Source organism: Arachis hypogaea, chromosome 11, assembly GCF_003086295.3.
Source record: "Arachis hypogaea cultivar Tifrunner chromosome 11, arahy.Tifrunner.gnm2.J5K5, whole genome shotgun sequence".
NCBI classification, from domain to species: Eukaryota; Viridiplantae; Streptophyta; class Magnoliopsida; order Fabales; family Fabaceae; genus Arachis; species Arachis hypogaea.
In genome coordinates, this window is record NC_092046.1 from 120,443,603 (window position 1) to 120,467,730 (window position 24,128).

Sequence of the window (24,128 nt, forward strand, 5' to 3'; positions counted from 1 at the left end):
CAATAAATGATTTATTCTATGGCAAACCATAAATGTATAAACCCTAATCTCTTAGTGATTTAGCCTCCTCTAACCTTCATTAATCGCCACTCTCGTGGTCACTTAATTTCGATTAGAGGGTGAAGTTCATAAAACTAGTTTAGTGACACGAAAATCCTAATTACCTAAGACTAACATGATTATATGTCACATATCGAAATTAGTTCATACAATTAGAGATTTAAGAGGAATTTGTTTTCTAGCTGTAGTTCAAGTGAGATAACTCTCTCGAGAATCACAAGAACTCATGTAGAAAAGGGTCATACTCTCGTTCCACCCAGTTCATAAGATTAAGAATGAAAACAATCCTTAGAATTGAATCAAAATATTAATTAAAATATAAGAATATTAGTTCTAATCCATAGAAATAAATACATCTCCTAACCTTAACCAGGAGGTTTAGTTACTCATGACTTACACAGAAACTAGGGTTCTGAAAACGTACGGAAGGAAGAAGATCTTAGACCTAGGTGATCTTTTCCTTTAGATACTAACCTAATTTGAAACGGAAATAAAATAAAGTAATAAATTTTAAACCTAAAAGATATTGTTTGTAAATAAAAAATACCAAAAAAGAAATTTAAATAAAACTAATAAGTGCTAAATCTACTTGAGAGGCCCACATGAGTGTGAATTCGGACTTCTACTGGCGTGAAATGCCAATTTGGGCGTCAAATGCCCAAAGGGAAGTACAACTCGCACAAGCTGAGGTCCCTTGCTGGCACTAAATGGCAGTTGGGCGTTTTGCGCCCAGGGAGGGTGTTGCAGCATTTTCCTTTTTAGCCCCAAACTCTGCCAATTTACTCCGAATTTTACCTGGAATAAAAAAACACCAAAACAACTTAGAATAGTATCCAAAAGGAAATTTTGCACTAAAATCAAGTAAAAATAAATAAAATCTAACTAAAACAACTGAAAAATGATAGAAAAAAGGGTATAAGATGCTCACGCATCACACCACAAAACTTGAACTGTTGCTTGTCCTCAAGCAACCAGAACAATATAAGACCAAGAAGAGAAAATGTTTGAGACTCGAGTTATCAGTTAAGCTCAAGTCTAGTTACTGAATGGGGCTTATGACACTCTAATTCTGAATAGCTTCAGCATCTTACCATCCTTTGAAGCTCAGAAATAGCAGCATCCTTTAGAACTAGGACTCAGATGATATTATAGATTCTCTTCTTTAGGCTCTAATTGATTCTTGAACACAGCTTTTGTTTTTCCTTGGTGCTTTGCACCTTGAGCCTAGCCATGACTCTAAATGTTTTGTTTTCAAGCTTAACTTGATACATAAACACCACAAGCACTTAACTGGGGGAACCTTTTAGGTTCGAATTTTTCTTTCTTCTTCTCCCAGACAGTGGTGCTTAGAGCCTTAGGCATACTCTGTAACAGCAGTGGGTCACGACTTTAAGTGCTCAGTCCCAAGGATTACTTGACACTTTCACACCACAAGCATATGGTTAGGGAAAACCACTCTTTTGAGCTTTAGATCAGTTTTGACCCTTGAAAGAGCAAAACCGTCGGCTTAGGAATTTCTTCTCGGTAAAAGAGAAATAACTTCATTGCAAGTTTAGTTCCAAACCGACAAGTAATGCTCAATCAAAGTTTAATTTTGTTTGTCACGAGTGTAAACTAATAAAAATACTGAGAGTATTAGATCTCATGTCATCTCTCAAAGAAATTGCAATGAGGTATGCACATTATTGGTTATGGTATCCAAGGGGGTGGTTTGAATGTAAGAAGACAAGAATTTAAATGGCAAGAAATTAAAGAAAATAACTAAAGATAACAAATACTAAAAAGAGGCATTCATGGCAAGGATTGAGAATCTAGGCTTTCTATCATAGTCATTAATCATAATACAATAATTATCAAAAGCTAATCCTATTTAGCCATCTCCAATATAGGAAGAAGGTATAATGTTATCTTCACATTGAGAGAAAGTCAAATAAGACTAGTTAATCTCAATCCAAAAGTCCTAATCAACTTACTAATTGAATTAGCAAGAGATTAGAGTCAACGGAAACAATATTAACTAACAACCCTGTATCACCAACATAAGTTGGGTATTAATGACTCAAGAGCACCTAATTTCTCTTTCCAAGTCAAGAATGCTCAAAAACTACTCTAAACCTAAGCCAAGCATTTTGTCAAATACTTGGAAGGCATAAAAGGAAAGCATCATAAATTGCAAGAAAGAATAAAATCTACTACTACCCAATGTAAGAAATTAACAATAACAACTCAAGAAAGCATTAAAAGAACATAAAACATAAAATTACATTAATGGAAAATGAAATTAACAAGAGTGCTCATAAACATAAAAATGACATAAAAGGAAAATTAACAAGAGAAGTAAGAAGAATAAAGATGTAAGAACAAGAAATTAAACATAAATCTAAGAGAAAAATTAACCTAAGAACCTTAATTTCTAGAGAGAAGAGGGAGCTTCTCTCTCTAGAACTAACCTAAGGAATGTTTCCTACACTAATCTAAGTGCTTCCCCCTTTGTTCCCTCTTCAATTCTGCATGAAATAGCTTAAAAAATGAGTTAGATTTGGGTCTGGAAAGCTCAGAAATCACCCCCAGCGTTTTCACTTTAATGAGGTCACGTGATCAGCGTCACGCGTGTGCGTGGACGATGCGTGCACATCGCTGGCAAATTTCCTCTTCACGCGTATGGGTGGGTGACACGTGCGCATGGCCATGAATGTCCTTCTCACGCGTACGCGTGGATAACGCGTGCGCGTGGCCATGAGAAATTCAATAATAATTGATGCATATGTGATGAATTAAATTGGATACATGAGTGTGTGTATATGTAAAAGTGAGATTTTGGATAGCTAAGTTTGATATTAGAATTGTATAGGGTATGTATGTGTTAGTGAGAACTTAGGTTAATCAAAGATTCAAATGCAACCTCACTTAGCCATATATATATATATATATATATATATATATATATATATATATATATATATATATATATATATATATCCTTACCTTTACCCTTAGCCCCATTACAACCTTAAAAAGATCTCATGATATTTGCATATGTACACTAAATCTGTGTTGATTGGTTAGATGAAGAACAAACTTTAGAAAGCATGATTAGAGGAGAATTGAGTGGATTGACCCTAAATACTTGAGTAACTAGAGTGCATACACATATCTAGTGAAGGTTCAATCACTCAATTCCATATTTTCACCTATGATTGTTGCTTATCTTGCAAGTTTGCTTAAATTCTTTTATATGACTCAATTCAATTGTGAATGTGATTTGATCATATGATTGCCTTAGCCCTTGATTGTGTATAGATGCTTTCTTGGAAATTGATTTATTTGGACTAATTAAATACATATAGATAGTTAGATAATATAGTTACATACATATAGGTAGGTTGCATTTAGATAGTTACATTGAATAAATGTTGATTCCTCTTCTTGTCTTCCTTTGGTATAGCATGAGGACATGCTATTGTTTAAGGTTTTTACATGTCTTAATTCTTCATTTGCCATGCTGGTTTCTCGAGCTTTGGTTGGTGGGGGACACTTTGTCTTGTGGTTTGGTTACATGACAAGGATAGAGGTTTGACACGATGCAGTACAGATACACGAGTGCTATTGTTCCTAAACCCTAGGAGAGCCCATTGGTTTGGGAAGAAAAAAAAAAAGAAAGATTTGATCTCATTATTTAAATATCACGTTCTTTTTACTTGAAAGAAGAAGGAAATAAATGCAGCAAAGAATGAATAAGATGCAGTATGGAAGGAAGGAGTTGTCAGAAGACGTTAAAGCCAAAGAGTAAAGTTTACTCGATCATAAATAAAAGACTGAATGAGAGAGCATAGATAGACCAACACTGCACATAGAACACCTTAAAGAATTCAACTCTCAAGCTCTCTCCTTCAAGACACGTTGGATTTTTACTACCTGACAATCTTCAATTAATAGTTTAATATTAGATTAGATGTATTCTGGCGAAATGTAACGTGAGATATATGGCTCAGATAAACTATAAAACATAACCCAAATAGGCAAATAGTAAATTCACCAACAATAACCCGAAGAGAACTTTCAAATTAAAAAAAAAAATAAAACTCAACCCAAGATTAACAAAATGACTAATATCCCTGCAAAGCTTCAAGGTGGTGGGATTTACAATCCCCTTAGCAGTCTAACCCAAAAATTATAATAAAATAAAAAATTTAAAGAAATAAAATACATTTTTTTTGGTTTCATATTGACTTTAATTAAATACTTTAATTTGCTTTTATCACATGCTAATAATCAACTTTAACTTAATTTCTCTTAACAAGCTTGTTGTCATAATTTGTAATCCAAAATAAGTTAAAACAATTTAGTAATCACCCACCAAATTTCAAGACAACCTACATTTAGTTAAAGGTAAATCTATCACCAAGATGACAACTACAATAATTAAGTCTAAATCATTGCATATAAAGGCCTAGTTAACAATATCAGTTTTACATCAAAATACAATGCTAATGCAATTTTTGTTTTGGGAAAATTGAGATCCATAGAGAACACAATCTAGCATGACCAAAATATAAATAAACTCTTTATTTATATTATTAATAAGTTTACTATATTAGAAAACTCACCTTAAAAAATAAGATCAAATCAAATAAAAGCAATCCTTTTCTTCCAAAAGTTTTCTATAACAAGGGTATATCACTTAAAATATAAAGAAAAAATACATAAATTACTTGTGCAATTAACTCAAATAAACCCCAAAATACAAAAAAAAATATTGTGTTTCTAAGTTTGTGTTTCAAACTTAGTCCCACATAGAAAGGAGTTGTGAAACTTTAAGTGTTTATATATTAGAATTGAATACCTATAGACAAATGAAATTCAATCAAGTTGAAGGATCTTTACACATATGGACTAAACTTGCTTATTCTTGGACTTTAATTTTGTAAAATAAACAATTGATTATTGGTTTCTAGCTTGCAAGAATAACATTCAATTATAACGATAAAGTACGTTAAAGTGGATTAGTCAATAGCGTAGTATTGGTTGATTAGAGGTGCCAAAGCACTTTTTTGGTTTCGAGATGAAAACATGATGTAGACAAGTGAGAAAATTTTGGTAGAAAGTTGAAGAGTCCCTTCGATTTAATTTTCAAACTATGGCGTGGACAAGTTAGGTTGGGGACTCCCTTTCTTGTTGCGTCAAAAAATTGAATAGAAAGTAGAGTGATTCTCTTTGTATTCAATTTCAATCTATCCTTTTATTTCTATTTCATTTTTCATGTATCCTTTTATTCAATTTGAATTCTTATCTTCTTGTTATCTTTTATTTCTTATCATTTGGTATAAGAGCTTAGGTATTAGATTAATCCTTATTAATCTATGTCTGTTCTTCTTGTATCTAAAAGAAATTAAAAAAAGTCTAGTGTCTCTCACGTCCTTCTTTATGTTCTTGTCTATTTTATTATTATCTTGTCATTCTTATTAATTTTATATTTAAAACAAATAAAAAAAGCATACAGTGCAAAAATAAAAAAGAAAAATACAAAAATACAAAAAAATTATCTTCATTATATTTGTTCCTTTTCATATACTATTTTTTTCAGCTAAAAGATTTGAGGACCAATCTTTTTTGAAGAGGAGGAGAATGATACATGTTTCAAATATTCGTGATATGAAGAGATCAAATATTATTTAAAAGTTATTAGTTTATTTTGATGTATTTTTATTTTTGTTTATTTAGTTAGTAAATTGGGCTTTATGTTTATGCGCTTTAGGCTTTTTTTGTTTTAACCTAATAAGAGGTTATAAATACCTCTTTAGCTATTGTAGTCGTAGTATTGAGTGATTAGAGGTGACAAAGCACTTTTTTGGTTTCGAGATGAAACCATGATGTGGACAAGTGAGGTTGAGTGAGTCCCTCTCATGTTGCATCGAAAAATTGGGTAGAAGGTTGAGAGTCCCTTCGATTCAATTCCCAAACTATAGCGTGAACAAGTTAGGTTGAGGAGTCCTTTTCTTGTTTCGTAAAGAAATTGGATAGAAAGTAAAATGATTCTCTTTGTATTCAATTTCAATCTACCCCTTTTATTTATATTTCAATTTTAATGTATCCTTTTAATCAGTTTGAATTCTTATCTTCTTGTTATCTTTTATTTCTTATCATTTGGCTCATTTTCTATCTCTCAACTCCATCTCTTGCTACTCCAAGTGTTCCAAGAATATTAGTTGCACTGTATTCTTGATGATCCATGTCTAATCTTGGAGGATTTTCGTTGAAGCCATTCCACCCAAGGGTAGGACGGTAATAAATTCTTAAGGACAGTACCTAGCACAATTCATGGTAAACTCGTTCTAATATTCTTTAATTTATTTGTCTACAAAATTTTATTTGTACTTAAGATAGCTAAAATATTATTTTAGAAATTTATTTTTCAACAATCTTAAGGATTTATTATTGCAATTATTTTATTATGAATCATAATATTTTAGCCGCTACAAAGGTTATTCCCGGTGCTTCAAAAATTTGTCCTTTTGATAGAACTAATTTTAAACGGTGATAAAATAAGATTATGGAAGTGTTGGATTTTTCTAGAATCAATTCTGTCTTAATTGATCCTAAACTGGATGAAGATACCGAAAATTATGATCAAGTTTCGAAAAATTGGAAGATAAAAAATAAATTATATAGACATACAATTTTAACAGCATTAAATAATGACTTATATGATATTTATTGTCATTATGTTCATGCTAAAATTATTTTGGATGCATTAGTACAAAATTATATTTATGAAAAGGAAGATAGTAAAAAAAATTTAATTTATAATTTCAATGTATTTCAAATGGTAAAAGATAAAAGTATTTCTTCTCAACTTAACGAGTTTCCTAAACTTGTAGATGAACTTGCTAAAAAAGAGATGTTTTAATTGAAAGGTTCGTATCTCAAACTCTTGTTGATAAATGGCCGGATTCATGGAAGGATTATAAATTGAAGTTTATTCAAAAGAGAAAAATCATGAATTTGTAAGAGATCATAGTGCATATTAAAATAGAGAATAAAAACAGAACTATGGCTAATGAGCAATACAATAAAGAAGTGTATGCTAAAGCTAATATTGCTAAAATGGTGCACAAAAAATCATTCGAACCATGAAAATTATAACAACCCGAATTTTTGAAACTTTTATTATAAATTATTTATGACATATTTTATTAGTTTGAATTATTTATTTAGAAATTATTTTTATTAGACATAATTAAATTGATTTTATAATTATTTGAGTTTAATTTAATTAGATTTGTATATAATTTCGTTTTAATAAAATATTTTGCACAATTAAAATTATAATTTCAGTAATTTATAAATAGTAAAAAAAATTATATGATTTAAATTGAGTAATAGATAGCTTGAATTTTAAATTTTTATTTTATAAAAAGATGGTTAATTTAGTTATTACAATTCTTAAAAATAATTGTTTGAATTTATTAGTATGTTAATAAATTAAATTTTATGTGTCTCCAAAATAACTTCTGGTATCACAATTAAATTCTAAATTATTATTTTTAACCTAAAGATTTTATAAAATTTTTATACTATTAGTATGCATTTTTCTAACCCTAGAATTAGCTACACACTCACTAATTATACTCAGCCTCAGTAAGAACACGTGTTCCTTTCTCCTCCCCCATCACCATGACTCACTCCCAGTAACACTCGTCCCTCACTCCCTCAGCCACGCTCACCCTCTCCTCACCACTCATTGACCACCGCCATTCCCCCTTTGCCTTTACCCACACCCTATATATGGACACACACACACACACACATACTTTTGATACAAAACACAACACATCCACACCAGGGAAAGAAAGGAAAAAGAGAGTAAAGGGGATCAGAGAAGAAGGAAGGGAAAGGGAGGCTCCACTACGCCACCAGCTCGCCACCAACCCGCCCACGAATAGCTGTCACTGGAGAAGCTTCACGCTGGTCACTATTGTGCTTCTTGGTCGCCGTTAAGCAGAGCTGTAAAAGGAGAGAAGGTCGCGTGGAGGGGGAAGGGACCGCTAGGTGCCGCCGTGCCTTACCTCCGTCGCCACCTGTAACACCCTAATATACAAATCCTTATGCTCGAGTCGTAAGTCTTCAATACTAAGGTGGTACGACTCTCAAGGTGGATCTTTAATACATAATTGTATATATATTGAAAAGAAATATTAAACGAAAAGACTGAAGAGGAGTAAAATAAAATTACGAAGATGGATACTCACGTGTCGACAAGAAAGAAAATGAATCGTGGATTGAAAGCAATATAAAGATAAAACTGTTGGGAAGAATAAGATAAAGACAGAATGTAGATATATAACATAAGAAAATAGCCACAAGTCGCAACCCATGAAGTTTAGGCCGGCTAGGATACAGAATAAAAGCAGTTTGTATACATAAGGACCTCTATAGGCAAGTTTTCAAAAGATTAAATACATAGCATAAGATTTCCCAAAACAAAAGCGGAGAGAATCTAGGAAAAATATAAACTAGAGAATTCAAAGGTCTTCGTCGTCTATCAAATAAACCACAGCTCACTGCTGAGTACCTGTACCTATATCTGAAAAACAGAATATATATACGGAATGAGAACCCCGACCCATGGGTTTTCAATACGGTAAAAGTGTCAAATAAATACAATATTTTATAATATAAATTCACTAAGCATCCTAAAACTTCTTATCTCGCCATATCCATCCTAAGTTCTCCCTAATCCATAACTTGGTAACTTTTATGGGGGATTCTATTCTAACCCAATTCCCTTCATTACTTTCACTACCTTCCGACTAAATAAACCAAGAGCTGAATCCTCAACTATTTTTCTTCCTTCATAATCCTCCAAACACCAATAGAGCCACACAGACAAACAAGCAGACAATGACAAACACAAGTAGATTACATGTAATACAGATAGCAGATACAACAAATAGCATATTATAATTACTTAGGAAAATGCAGTTAATACACAAGCAAGCAATTCAGACAGTATGTATATGATGCATGTCTATCCTACTGGCCGTGAGCTCACGTGTCGGTTAACTGCCAAAACCCGACACACCCGGTAGCTAACCCGAATATCGTCTCTCCGTTACGCATTAATATTATTAGAGGGAATACGCGCCTTGTCACTATTAGAGGGATTATGTGCCTTGTCACCGTTAGAGGGTATCTGTGCCCTGTCACCGTTAGAGGGTATACGTGTCCTGTCACCGTTAGAGGGTGTACGTGCCCTGTCACCATTACAACCAGAGAAAAAATACCAGCATACTCATATTCATCATTTCCATCATGACTCATTTATCACATTCATTCATTCATTTATTAAATTTTATTAAGGCCAAAATACCTCATACATACCCTTATCACCCCTCTATCTACGTATCAATATCCAATCCAACAAATTCACAACTAACCAACATTATTCATAAATCAACAATCAATTATTATCATTATTCGTGATCATTATTAAAACTTATCAATCATCAATGATTTGCCACATTTTTCTCATAGGCTCAACTTTCACATTCAGTATCCTCATTAATCATCATTTAATCACCAATCATCAACCATCACTTACCGTTCTTACCTCTTTCCGGCCTCTGGCCCAAATTCACAGCCTCTAACTAGGACAGGCACAGACTCAGAGTATGCATTGACTAAAATAAATACAATATTCTATAATATAAATTCACTAAGCATCCTAAAACTTCTTATCTCACCATATCCATCCTAAGTTCTCCTTAATCCATAACTTGGTAGCTTCTATGGGGGATTCTATTCTAACCCAATTCCCTTCCTTACTTTCACTTCCTTCCGACCAAATAAACCAAGAGTTGAATCTTCAACTATTTCTCTTCCTTCACAATCCTCCAAACACCAATAGAGCCACACAGACAAATAAGTAGACAATGACAAACACAGGTAGATTACAAGAAATACAGATAGCAGATATAACAAATAGCATATTATAATCACTTAGGCAAACCCGGTTAATTCACAAGCAAGCAATTCAGACAGTATGTATATGATGCATGACTATCCTACTGGCTGTGAGCTCACGTGTCGGTTAATTGCCAAAACCCGAGACACCCAGTAGCTAACCCAGATATTGTCTCTCCGTTACGCATTAATATCATTAGAGGGAATACGTGCCCTGTCACTGTTAGAGAGTATACGTGCCCTGTCACCGTTAGAGGGTATACGTGTCCTGTCACCATTACAACCAGAGAGAAAATACCAGCATACTAATATCCATCATTTCCATCATGACTCATTTACCACATTCATTCATTTATTTATTCAATTTCATTAAGGCTAAAATACCTCATACATACCCTTATCACCCCTCTATCTACGTATCAATATCCAATCCAACAAATTCACAACTAACCAACATTATTCATAAATCAATAATCAATTATTATCATTATTCATGATCATTATTAAAACTTATCAATCATCAATGATTTGCCACATTTTTATCATAGGCTCAACTTTCACATTCAATATCCTCATTAATCATCATCTAATCACCAATCATCAACCATCACTTACCGTTCTTACCTCTTTCTGGCCTCCGGCCCAAATATTTCATCAAATAAATTCATAACCACATAATTCACTATCAAATACTAATTGCAAACAACACAACAACAATGCACAATTCCACAATCCTTATCCAATATCATTATCATCTACTACACATGTAATACCAATCAATAATACAATTCAAGCTTAATCCTATGGGCATCTAACCTAGGAATTCATATCATATCACACGGTACTTAAATGAAACTTAAACATCACCTTAGCCGATTCCTCGTAAAACCCAAAGGCACCTCAAGGTCAATGTTCCTCAAGACTCCACCTCCCCAAGGCCTCTCCGAACTGAATCTCAGCCACCAAGGTCCAACAATCAAGCCTCCCACATCATCAATATACTCCAAATCAATAATATTCTATCTAAACCACATATATTACTATAATTAATTCCTAAACTCAAAATCTCAACAATTCCACAAGAGGGCTAGGGTTCTTACCTTGCATGTGGCTTAATCAAACAAAAGCCTGCTAATTCCTCAAGTCAATTTGATCTTGAAACATCAAATTAACCAAGAATCTCAACACCCAAAACTACCAAATTTTCGAATTATAGAAGAGAGGACATAAGCTAGGAATGTAGTTTCCTTACCTTGTTATGTACTAGGCTTTGTAGAGAATTCCGACACGAACACGTGGCCGCTGACGGCTCGTTGATGCACCACTATTTCATGGTATATTTTATGCTTAATTGAGTGGATTTTTATCCACTAAACTCACACTTATTCATATAATTTGCATGTTTTACATTTTCCTTCCCAATTCTGTGCTTTGATTGAAAACTTGCTTCTTTGGCCTTAAAATTGCTAATTATTAATCCTCTCTTATTACCATTCGATGTCATGATATGTGTGTTAAGTGTTTTCAGAGATTATAGGGCAGGAATGGCTTAGAGGATGGAAAGGAAGCATGCAAAAGTGGAAGGAATATAAGAAATTAAAGGAACTGCAAAGCTTTCAGCCCTAACCACTTCGCATTCAATCGATCATAACTTGAGCTACAGAGTTCTAAATGAGGCGGTTTCAATTGCATTGGAAAGCTAACATCTGAGGCTTCGAAATGATATATAATTTGCCATATTGGCTGATAAACCACTATTTTATGGTTTATCTTGTGCTCAATTGAATGGTTTTTATCAATTCTTTACACACTTATTCATACAAAATGCATGGTTTTATAATTTTCTTCCCGATTTTGTGCTATGATTGAAAACATGCTTCGTTGCTCTTAAATTTTACTAATTTTAATCCTCTCTTATTACCATTAGATGCCATGATATGTGTGTTAAGTGATTTCAGAATTTATAGGACAGGAATGGCTTAGGGGATGGAAAGGAAGCATGCAAAAGTGGAAGGAATACAAGAAATTGAAGGAACTGCTAAAGCTGTCCAGCCTGACCTCTTGGTACTAAATCGACTATAACTTGAGCTACAGAGGTCCAAATGATGCGGTTTTAGTTGCGTTGGAAAGCTAATGTCCGGGGCTTCGCAACGATATATAATTTGCTATAGCTGCCCCAAAGCCAGGTGACGCGAATGCGTGGATCACGCGGATGCGTGGATCACGCGAACGCGTGGATCACGCGGACGCGTGACCTGGCAAAAACGCAATCCACGCTAACGCGTGGACGACGCTTCCGCATGACTTTGTAGCGATTTCTGGGCTATTTTGACCCAGTTTTCGACCCAGAAAACACAGATTAGAGGTTACAAAGTGGAAAAATGCATTCATTCAACAAGACACAATAGAGACAACATTCATATTCATAATTTTAGGTTTTAGATGTAGTTTTTAGAGAGAGAGGCTCTCTCCTCTCTCTTAAGATTTAGGATTAGGATTAGGATTTAGGATTTCTATTATGATTAGGCTACTTCTCTTCATTTTAGGTTTAATGTTCTTTTAATTTATTTTCTACTTTTATTTATTCCAATGCTTTTACTTGTTAATGTTTCTAAATTGGCTTATGAACTTTTCATGTTAAGATTTGAATATTCTATTTAATGCAATTTGAGGTATTTCAGATTTATGATTGTTCTATTCTATTTTTGATGCTTTCAATTTAATTTATGATTTATTTTATCCTTTTGGCTTTGGTTAAGTAATTGGTAACGCTTGAGTTATCAAATTCAGCAGTTGATTGGAAATTAGGATTGCTGATTGATTTGGATCCCTCTAAAGCTAGTCTTTCCATAGGAGTTGACTAGGACTGAGGAATCAAGTTAATTAATCCACTTGACTTTCCTTTACTTAGTAAGGTTAAATTAAGTGGGAGTAAAATCCAATTCTCATCACACCTGATAAGGATAACTAGGATAGGATTTCCAGTTCTCATACCTTGCCAAGAGTTTTTCTAATTATTAATTTATCTTTCCTTGCCATTTAAATTACTTGTTTCTTATTTCAAAAAAAATAAAAAAAATATACAATTTCATAACCAATAATAAATCATACCTCCCTGCAATTCCTTGAGAAGATGACCCGAAGTTTCGATACTTCGGTTATAAATTTTATTGGGTTTTGTTACTTGTGACAACCAAAACTTTTGTACGAAAGGATTCTCTGTTGGTTTAGAAACTATACTTACAACACGATTATATTTTTATAAAAATTCTAAATTAGCAGAAATCAGATCGTCAGTGGCCATGCAGCTAGGCGACGCGCACGCGCACTTGACACGCACGTGCACATTGGCGAAAAGTCCATCGGCGTGCATGCGCACCTAGCACGTATGCGCGACATGCGCGACGTACTGCCACTGCAGAAATCACTAGGGGCGATTTCTGGGCTGTTTTTGACCCAGTTTTCGGCCCAGAAAACACAGATTAGAGGCTACAGAGTGGGAGAATACATGCATTCATTTCAACACTTCTCATTATTCATAATTTAGGTTTTAGATGTAGTTTCTAGAGAAAGAGGCTCTCTCCTCTCTCTAGGTTTTAGGATTTCTCTTAGGTTAGGTTTACTTCTTCTCCATTCCAGGTTCAATGTTCCTTTAATTTAGTTTCTCTTCTACTTTTATTTATTCTATTACTTTAGTTTATGAACTCCATATTAGATTTGATTTTTTTTTATTTAATGCAATTTGAGGTATTTCAGATTTATGATTTTAATTTGGCTTTTTACATTCTTAGCTTGAATTGATTAACTAGAGACACTTGAGTTATCAAACTCCGTGTTGATTGATAATTGGAATTTGCTGGTTAGTTTGGATCCCTCTAAAGCTAGTCTTTCCTTAGGAGTTGACTAGGACTTGAGGAATCAAATTGATTAGTCCACTTGACTTTCCTTTATTTAGTAAGAGTTAACTAAGTGGAAGCAATGAACAATTCTCATCATAATTGATAAGGATAACTAGGATAGGACGTCCAGTTCTCATACCTTGCTAAGAGCTTTATTAGTTATTATTTTAATTCTTGCAATTTACTTTTCTTGTTCCTTATTCAAAAACCCCAAAAAGATAATCTCCTATAACCAATAATAAATACACCTCCCTGCAATTTCTTGAGAGACGACCCGAGGTTTAAATACTTCGGTTATCAATTTTATTAAGGGTTTGTTACTTGTGATAACCAAATTTTTGTACGGAAGGATTCTTTGTTGGTTTAGAAACTATACTAGCAACGAGAATTTATTTGTGAAATTCTTTACCGACAAAAATCTGTTCGTCACTCGTCAATCGAAGCTCCGGATCAAAGGTTATGTGAATTTGAAAATCAAACAAGGGTTTGGCTATGGCTTCCATTCCCTTCTCATGGTTTCAGAGTGAATCCCATTTTAATTTGGGGAAGAAGGGCTGATTCCCTTCATTAATATGTAGCTGGGTTGGGCCTTGGCCCAAAGTGGGCTCGGTTTGGCCCGTTCGGCCCAATTTTGGGCCAAATTCTTTAAAATTGATGTCAACATTCTTATTTTAATTAACTCTACCTCATTAAACCATAAAATTCTATTTTCTAATTTTCTTGATTAATAAATAATTATTAACTAATTATTTACTAATCTCTCGGTTTTACACCACCACCATCGCCGTCGATAGGATTACTGCCGCCACCATTATTGAAGACGAACCAAGTCATGCCCTAGCTATCGGAACTAATCGAGTTAGTGTTGTTGCCATAGGCATGCCCATTCTTGCTTCTGGTTTCTGATCTTTCGATTGTTGGAGGTTGTTGTGGTGGGAGCCGTTGCCAGGAGGTGTTGCTGCTGCCAGAAGCCAACAACAGGGCAGCTGTTGCTGCTGCCATGGATTTAAAAGAAAAAGGAGATTGTCGCGTTTAAGTTCTACGGTTTCGACTAACTGAGGTAGGGGGTTCGTTTTAAAATTAAGAATTTTTAAAATTAAGAAAGTCAAAATGCTTACTGAATAATTACTAATAATTTATAAATGCAATGCATGACCAATTAATGAGAATTAATGAAGTTGAAAATTGTTAGTGAATGTGAGTATGTTTGAGTATGCTGAATCTGAGTTTTGGTAAGGGTTAGAATTGCAGGTAATGGGTAATTGTTTAGACGCAATTTTGATTGATGATGATGAGCTCGTATGATTGATGCTGCTGAAATTCTGTTAGTTGATTGAACTATTGTTGTTAGATTAAGTGCAGATTTTTAATGTTGTGGAAGTGTGACCATATGATATAAATTATGTAAATTCCCGATATATATATATATATATATATATATATATATATATATATAACTGAGGTTTTTGAGCAAAGTTATGACCTAATTTATGTAGATATGGGAATGAGTAATGTGAATTATTGATTGGTATAAGTTAGAAACTTAGAGAATTAAATTTGGTTAGTGAAAATTAAGAAGCCTTGCTGCAGAAATTTTTAAACAGTTTGGACAGCAACTTAAAATAAAAACTGGGAGCAATCTAGACATGATTTTTAAACCAACCCATTTTTATATCAAATTTAAAGAAGTCAAGATTACTCCATAAAAATTTCAGGGAATTTGGCCAAGTGGTTTGGAAGATATGAATTTTTGAAGTTTAGTGGTTGCTACAAAATTTTCTGGTTTTCAGGTTTTGCAGTACCAACTTTCAGCCGCTATAACTTTTGTTTTATTTGAAATTTTGAGTTGCTTCCAAAATTATTTTAAAGAGCTATCAGTAGATTTTAAGTGATTATTAATTTCATATCCACTGCTATATTGTATAGTTAGTTATGTCTCTTGGAAGCTAGGATGTTCACAGGAAATTCAGAACCAATTTAAAAATAATAGGGCAGCACTTCCAACTGACTTTTAATTAACCAAATGAGGCGCTATGGATCTGAAATTTGTTTGTCCTAAAACTTAGGAATGTTAAGTGTATTTTCACCAAAATCTGGAAGTATCGGATTAGAATTGGATTTATCATAAAATTTTTAAAAACAGAGCTGCCTGCTATATTTTTTCTGAACCTTCTTAGGGCAGCAGCAGTGGATGTTTATTAAGTTGCCATCAAATCCAATTAAAATCTAAATACGATAAAAATTTACTTTCAATCCAAAGGGGCATGTCCATATTTGGTAGCATACATGATGTTAGTTAAAGAAAAAGGAAAGGATAGATTTTCTCCCAAAAGAGTTAATATTATTTGGTGGTTCGGAGGGTTGTGTAATTAAATGGGGATGTGGAGGTACGTATGATAAACCGGTGATGCAGAAGTACGTATAAGTAAATGCTGAAGTGGAGGCATAAAAAAAGAAAATAAAATGAGAAACAATGAATGAAACAAAAGTTGAGAATTGTATATTGAATGAGCCTTGTGCCAAATTACTAATGCGAAAGTGCCCGCCTAACTGAGAGCCTGAGATTGCTAATGCGGAAATGTTCGCCTAATTGATAGCCTGTCTCTTACCATGATGCCAAGATATCTTAATTGATATGGGTTCGCTCATGATGATAATTGTGCCTAACTGACACGATAAAGAGACCATATTTGGGGTTCGCCCCGAGTAATGTCAGGTTGCTGGTAGACAACTGACGCATGAGCTCATGGCCTGCGCTAGTAATATGCATGCATCATAAATTGTTTGCGCGCTTGCATTTGATTGTGGTTGTTTATTTTATTTTCCTGTAATTGTGTTGTTTGCTTGTGTTGTTTGACTTGGTGACTTGTTTGTGTACCTAATTGATTATTTTGTTAGGCTGCGCACTTATTTATGTGATTTAAAGAAAGATATTTTAAACGACTTTAAGTATGACCTGGAAAGAATTTAAGGTTTTAATAAAGAAAATTGTTTTGGGGATATGAGTTAACTATTTGTATTTTATTCTATATTTTTACGGCATTCAATATCCCTACTGAGAACATGCGAGGACGACGTTCTCACCCCCTACAGATCTTCTGTTTCAGCAACATGTTCAGGAATCCTCGGCAAGGATCTGCGACTAATCCACAGGGTTTTACATATATATGTAATTGTATTTTCAGTTTTTGGTTTAATCTTAGCTTTTATTTTTCCGTCGCCTTTGATATTTTAAAGTGTTGTATTATTACAGAGGGGTAGGTTTGTATTTGAGTCTTGCATGAATAATTATTATGTATTAATAGTAATTATGTGAGCATATGTTTATTTGACATAGTTGAGTTTGAGGTATATACCAAAATAAAAGAAATTTCATTTTTCTGAAAAACTATCGACAGGTTAAGGTGTAGAGGCTCAATATTAAATAGCTAATAAAAGAAAAGTAGATTAGTAACGCCTTATCTTTAGCACGATCATGACGTGCTAAAAGTTAGGGTGTTACAGAAATAAATTTCATAATAAGGTGATTAAGCCTCATTTTAAGAAGCAATAATTCAACTCCCAAAAGAAGAAAGGTGCTTGCTTTATTTGTGGCGGGTTTGGACACTTTGCATCAACTTGTAGAATAAAAAAGAATAATAATCAAGGAGGCGTAAGCAATAATGGAAACGGAAGAGGAAAGGCAGTTGCAAACATAACAAATCACAAAGATGATGATGTTATAGTGGCAATGGTTGCTGAATGCTATCTAGTGAAGGACTCTAAGGGTTGGGTTGGAGACTCTGGTGTCACAAAGCATATGTATATTTATGCTAAGAAGGAATTATTTTCCGAGTTTACTCCCATAAATAATGGGAATGAAGTTGTTAACCTAGGGGATTCTAGCAAGGTTCCTGTTTTAGGTAAAGGTAAGGTGTCAATAAAAATGATATGTGAGAAAATTATTGTGTTGTCTGATGTACTATATGTTTCAACCATCAAACATTGTCTTGTGTCAGTTCACCTTTTAAATAATGCCAAAGTCAAGGTAAAATTTGATAATAATATTGTCATATTGTTTAAAAATGATACATATATAGGAAAAGGTTACCAAAATGATGGTCTGTTTGTTTTAAATGTTATTGATAATAATAATAATAAAATAAGAAATTTAGCTTATATTTATTTAGTTGATTCTCTTGATGTTTGGCATAGTAGACAACATGTTAATGTACCGTATCTTTTGAAATTAACAGAAATGGGTTTAATTAGTAAGTTGGATAATTCTAATTTAGATAAATGTGATGTATGTGTTGAAATAAAAGTGAGTAAAAAACCTTCTAAACAAGTTACTAGACAAAGGGAATTGTTAGAACTTGTGTATAATGACTTAGGTGATTTGAAACATACTCCTACTGGAAGTGGAAAAAAGTTTTATGTTATTTTGTTGATGATTGTTCTATATATACAAAGTTGTATTTGTTAAAATATAAAGATGAAACATACGATATGTAACACCTAATGTTTAGCACCTCATGACCGTACTAAAAGTTCAGGCGTTACTTACCTCTAAACCTTATTATTTTATACTATCTTTATTTAATATTAAGCCTTTGCGAATACGAACCGAAACTTTAATTACGAAAAAAAAATCTTCACTTTAAAACTCTTAATCATAAAAAAATATATATTCACATAGCAATATATACAGACTTATTCAAAGATCTTCAACTATAAGTCCTACCCCTCTAAAAAGCCAAACAGTAAACGATGAGGGGAAAATAAAAATCTATAATTAAACCAAATATAGAAAGTATGAATACATATATATGCAAAGCTTCGTAGTTCGGTAGTGGCCTCGTGCCAAGGGTTCCTGAACCTATCATTGAACAAAGGAAATCTGTAGGGGGTGAGAACTTCATTCTCGCAGGTTCTCAATAGGGACAGTGAATGCCGTGAGATTAAGGAAAAAGGTTGCAAAGAATTGCTTTATAACTTTAAAATAATTACCATTAGAATTCTTCAAAACTTACTTTAAAGATTTTAGTTAGTTCTCTTCAAATTTGTATTACTCTAAACAAATCCTAGTTACGTTACTCAGTTTTTGAGTTACAATAATCAGTTCTTGGCTAACTTAATCCTTGACTCATACAAGAACCAACAAGCACAAGCAAACACGCAATACAAGCACATAAACAGTTCACACATAAACGAAGTACAAGAAATTTGCAAACAATACAACATAACACACAGGATACTCAAGCAATTCATATAAATGCATATGATGAATGCCTTTCCTATGCAGGCCATAAGCTCATGCGTCGGTTGTCTACCCGCAACCCGACGTTACTCGGGGCGAACCCCAAATATAATTTTTTTACCGTATCAGTCAGGCACAATTATCATCATGGGCGAACCCATGTCAGTTAGGATATCTTGGCACCACGATAAGAAATAGGCTATTAGTTAAGCGAACATTTCCGCATTAGCAACCTTAGACTATCAGTTAGGTAGGCACTTTCGTATTAGCAGTTTAGCACAAAGGCCCATTCAACATACAATATTCTCTCAGTTAGGTGGACATTCCCACATTAGCAATCTTAGGCTATCAGTCAGGCAGGCACTTTCGCATTAGCACTCGGCACAAAGACCCATTCAAACATATAATATTCAATTATCCTCTCATTCCTAGTTTCTCATTCCTTTTCTTTTTGTCATACCTCCGCATCACCAAATAATCAATCACACCTCCACATCACTACATATTTATTCACACCTCCGCATCACCATATTATTATTCATACCTCCGCATCTTCAGAAAGGTACACTTTTGGTCACTCATCCCTCATAACATCAAAATGCTTAATTCCTAAGTATCCAAGTTTCTTCAACATTTAATCAAGATAAAGGACATTTTCTTAATAAACCTAACTCAATTCATAACTTAAAACAAATTTTTTTCTCAAATATTTCGAATATCAAATCCTTTTCATTAGTCAAACTGTTTTTCAAATATCAGATAATTTTCAATAATCAAACCGTTTTCTTTGAAGGCAAGCCGCTCTCTATTCCAATAAAATCAGTCCCGTTTTAAATCTCTTACTTTTGAAACTAAAGAAAATTCATTTCTTCATTCAAACTTTACAAAACATTCCGACCATACTCGTTTAATATTTAATACTAACCAAAATCACCTTTTCGCATATTTTTTTTAGCCTTTCATCAGCACTTACTCACCATCATACTAATACCAAAATCAATTACCATTCACTTCCACAACCATAAATTCCACCATCAATCATAGTCTCAATTCAAACTCAATTCATAAACTCAATTCATATTTCAACTTAACAAGCAACACCAAATTTATCAACATTCACAATCACAATACAACCAATTCTCATCAATTAGCCATATAAAATACGTATAAATTATTTGCAATTACTCAATAAGCTTGTTGGCATTCTTGAATTAAAAACTTTTAATTTAAAGACGAAACCCCCTACCTCCGTATGAAATCAAAACAACGAAAACTCCGGAGAAGCTTTCTGACCGAACTGCTAAAGAAGAAAATGTCAGAAATCGTCTTTGCCTCCTAGATCTCCAATTGGCCGAACTCAAAGAGAAGGGGAGCTACGTCACCGTCAGCTTTCACCGAACAAAAGTGACGCCAACATGTAGAGGAGGAAGATACGAACACTTTTATCGGATTAGATTTTTTATTGGAGTTACGGATCTTAAGAAATCGAAGTCAAAAATTTGGAGGTTCCATGGTTTCTCTCTTCTTCACCCATAGTTTTTCTTTCTTTTTTTTTTTCTTTGAATCACTTTTCTTTCTCTCATGGTTCGGTAGTGAAGGAAGAAGCAAATGAAGCATACACTGATATTAATGATGATGATGGTGTTTAATGGATATATATATATATATATATATATATATATATATATATATATATATATATATATATATATATATATATATATATAAAAGCCATGTTTCGCTTCTTTCTTTACTATTTCCCTAATGGTTCGCTTCTTTCTTTACTATTTCCCTAATGGCTTCGGTCGAAGGAAAGAACTAATAATAATAATAATAATAATAATAATAATAATTATTATTATTATTATTTTAAATTTTGCCTATTTTTAATAGTTTTTAATAAATAACTCAAACTAATAGAATAAGTCATAATTAAATTAAACTTCAAAAATCTTAAAATTTTATTTAATTATTTTCGTTAAAAATAATTTTTTTAAAAATAAAATCTCAATATAATATAATCACTCATAAATAACTAATTATTTAATTTTTAAAAATTTAGAGTGTTACACAATATATTTATTAAGTATAAAATTGAAGTAGAAAACCAACTTGGTAAGAAGATTAAAAAGTTAAAAACTGATAGATATGATGAATATGAATCTAATCCTATGAGTTTTGTGAAAAATATGGTATAGTGCATGAGGTAACTCCACCATATTCTCTTGAATCTAACAGCATAGCTAAAAGAAAAAATAGAACTTTAAAAGAAATGATGAATGCATTGGCTGTTAGTTCAAGACTACCTCATTCCATGTAGAAAAAAGCTATTCTATCTGCATGCTATATACAAAATAAGGTACTGCACAAAAAACTTAGCAAAATACGCTATGAACTCTCTTTTGATAAAATGCCTAGTTTGAATCACTTGAAAGTTTGGAGTTGTTTAGCTAAGGTTATGTTGCCGGATCCTAAGAAAAAGAAAATATGTTCAAGAACATGTGATTTATGTTTATTGGATATGCTCAAAGTAGTAGTGCGTATAGATTTCTTGTTATTAAAAGTGATGTACTTGAATCTAACGCCATAATTGAATCTTGTAATGCATCTTTTTTTGAGAATATATATCCCAATAAGTCTAAGAATAAAAATGTTACTAGCATGCATGCCTTATCTGATAATGCTGTTGATGAATAAGACAATGAGATAAGAAGAAGTAAAAGAGCTAGAAAAGAAAATAATCTTAATGATGATTTTGTTACTTTTCTTGTTTCTAATGATCCTTTTCATATAATGATGCTATATCTTCTCCTAATGCTCCTTTTTGGAAAGATGCTGTAAATGCAGAAATTGAATCTATTATGTCTAATAATCTTTGGGAATTGGTTGATTTACTTCCTAATAAAAAAATCATTGGATACAAATGGGTATTTAAGAAGAAATTAAAACTGGATGGTAGTATTGATAAATATAAAACTAGATTAATAGCTAAAGGTTACAAACAACAAAAGGATGGGATTATTTTGATGCATATATGGCTATATGCTCCAGTTGCTAGAATTGCATCTATTAGGATTTTATTTGTTATTGCATCTATATTTAAACTTGTTCTGCATCAAATGAATGTGAAAACTGTGTTTCTAAATAGAGATCTTGATAAAAAAATTTATATGGATCAACCAAAAGGTTACATGGTAAAAGGTAAAGAGAATAAGGTATGTAAACTTGTCAAATCTCTTCATGGTTTAAAGCAAGCTCTAAAATAGTGAAATGAAAAATTTGATGAAGTTATGATTTTTAATGAGTATGTGACTAATGGATATGATAAATGCATATATAGAAAATTTAATAATGGTGTTGGTGTTACTGCTTGTGTATATGTTGATGATTTGTTAATGTTCGCAATATGCTTAGAAAAAGTGGATGAAACTAAAAGGTTTTTATCTTCTTAATTTGATATAAAGGATATGGATATTGCAAATGTTATTCTTGAAATAAAAATAATAAGAAGAAATTGTAGTTTCATATTATCTCAATCTCATTACGTTGAAAATATGCTTAAAGAATTTGGATATTATGATTACAAATCTGTGTCTACACCATATGATTTAAGTTTACATTAAGTATAAAGGTGATAGTGTGTTTAAAATTAAATATGCTCGTATAATTGGTAGTCTGATGTATTTGATGAATTGCACTAAATCTAACATTGCATATGCTGTAAATAGATTGAGTAGATATACTTATAATCCTAATAAATATCATTGGATTACTTGAACTAGAATTATGAAATATTTGAAGGAACTATGAATTATGGCTTATTGTATTTTGGTTATCCCTCTATTTTAGAAGGATATACTAAAGCAAATTAGATTTCTAATTTTGATGAGATAAAATCTACAAGTGGTGTTGTATTTATGTTAGTAGGAGGTGCAATCTCTTGAAAATCCACCAAGCAGATATGCATTGTTAGATCAACTATAAAATCAGATTTATAGTCTTAGAGAAGGCAGCAACTGAAGCCAAATGGCTAAGAGACTTATTAGTGGATATTCTATTATGGAGTAAGACAAAAACATATGTGACTATGCATTGTGATAGTCAGGCTGCTATTGCTAGAGTAAAGAATAAGATTTACAATGGTAAAATCCGACACATAAGAATGTGGCACAACATTATAAGACAACTTATTGAAAGTTGTATAATATCCATGAATTTTGTAAAGTCAGAAAAGAATTTGGCTGATCCTTTAATGAAACCACTTGCTAGGACACTAGTGAGTGAAACATCGAAGGGGATGGGACTGATGCCCAATAAGTAAAATTGCATGATTGATACTGTAAAAGTCTAATTAGATCTTTTAGGAATATGGTTCAATATGGTCAAACGAAGTCATACAAGTTTTAGGGGTACTGTCGCTTCTTTTGTTTTTTGTCATACATATGAGATTTTTGGTAATGAGTTCCTCCCTAGAATGTATGACAGTACTAATATAGTTATAGTACTTTATTGTTTTCACCATTCATTTGAGATAATTGGTGATGAGATCCATAGCCCCAAAATGTGGAGGTAAGGATGTTTACTGCAATATACTCTTGATGGATAAGCACAAAATTGAGAGTGGAAATGAGATCGTCTCTTATGCGTTTGGAAATTTAACTCTAGAGTTTTCATGCTACCAGGATATAGCGCATGGCTGTTAAAGCACAAACCGTCAGGAGCAGCATTACCTTAGAGAATGTTTTGTAGACTTGTGGATATACTCCAACCGTTATCTCAAAAGTATAAGGTTCAAAGAGTTTACGCAATCCCGCTTCTATAAGGTTGTCAGCCACTCGACCTAAGATGAAGTTCAAATCCTTTTGGTTACTTTACTGATGAAAAATATTCTTAACATATCTTAATTTTTCTAGATTTTTCTAAGTTTGAAACATGTGGGGGATTGTTGTGTTTCTAAGTTTGTGTTT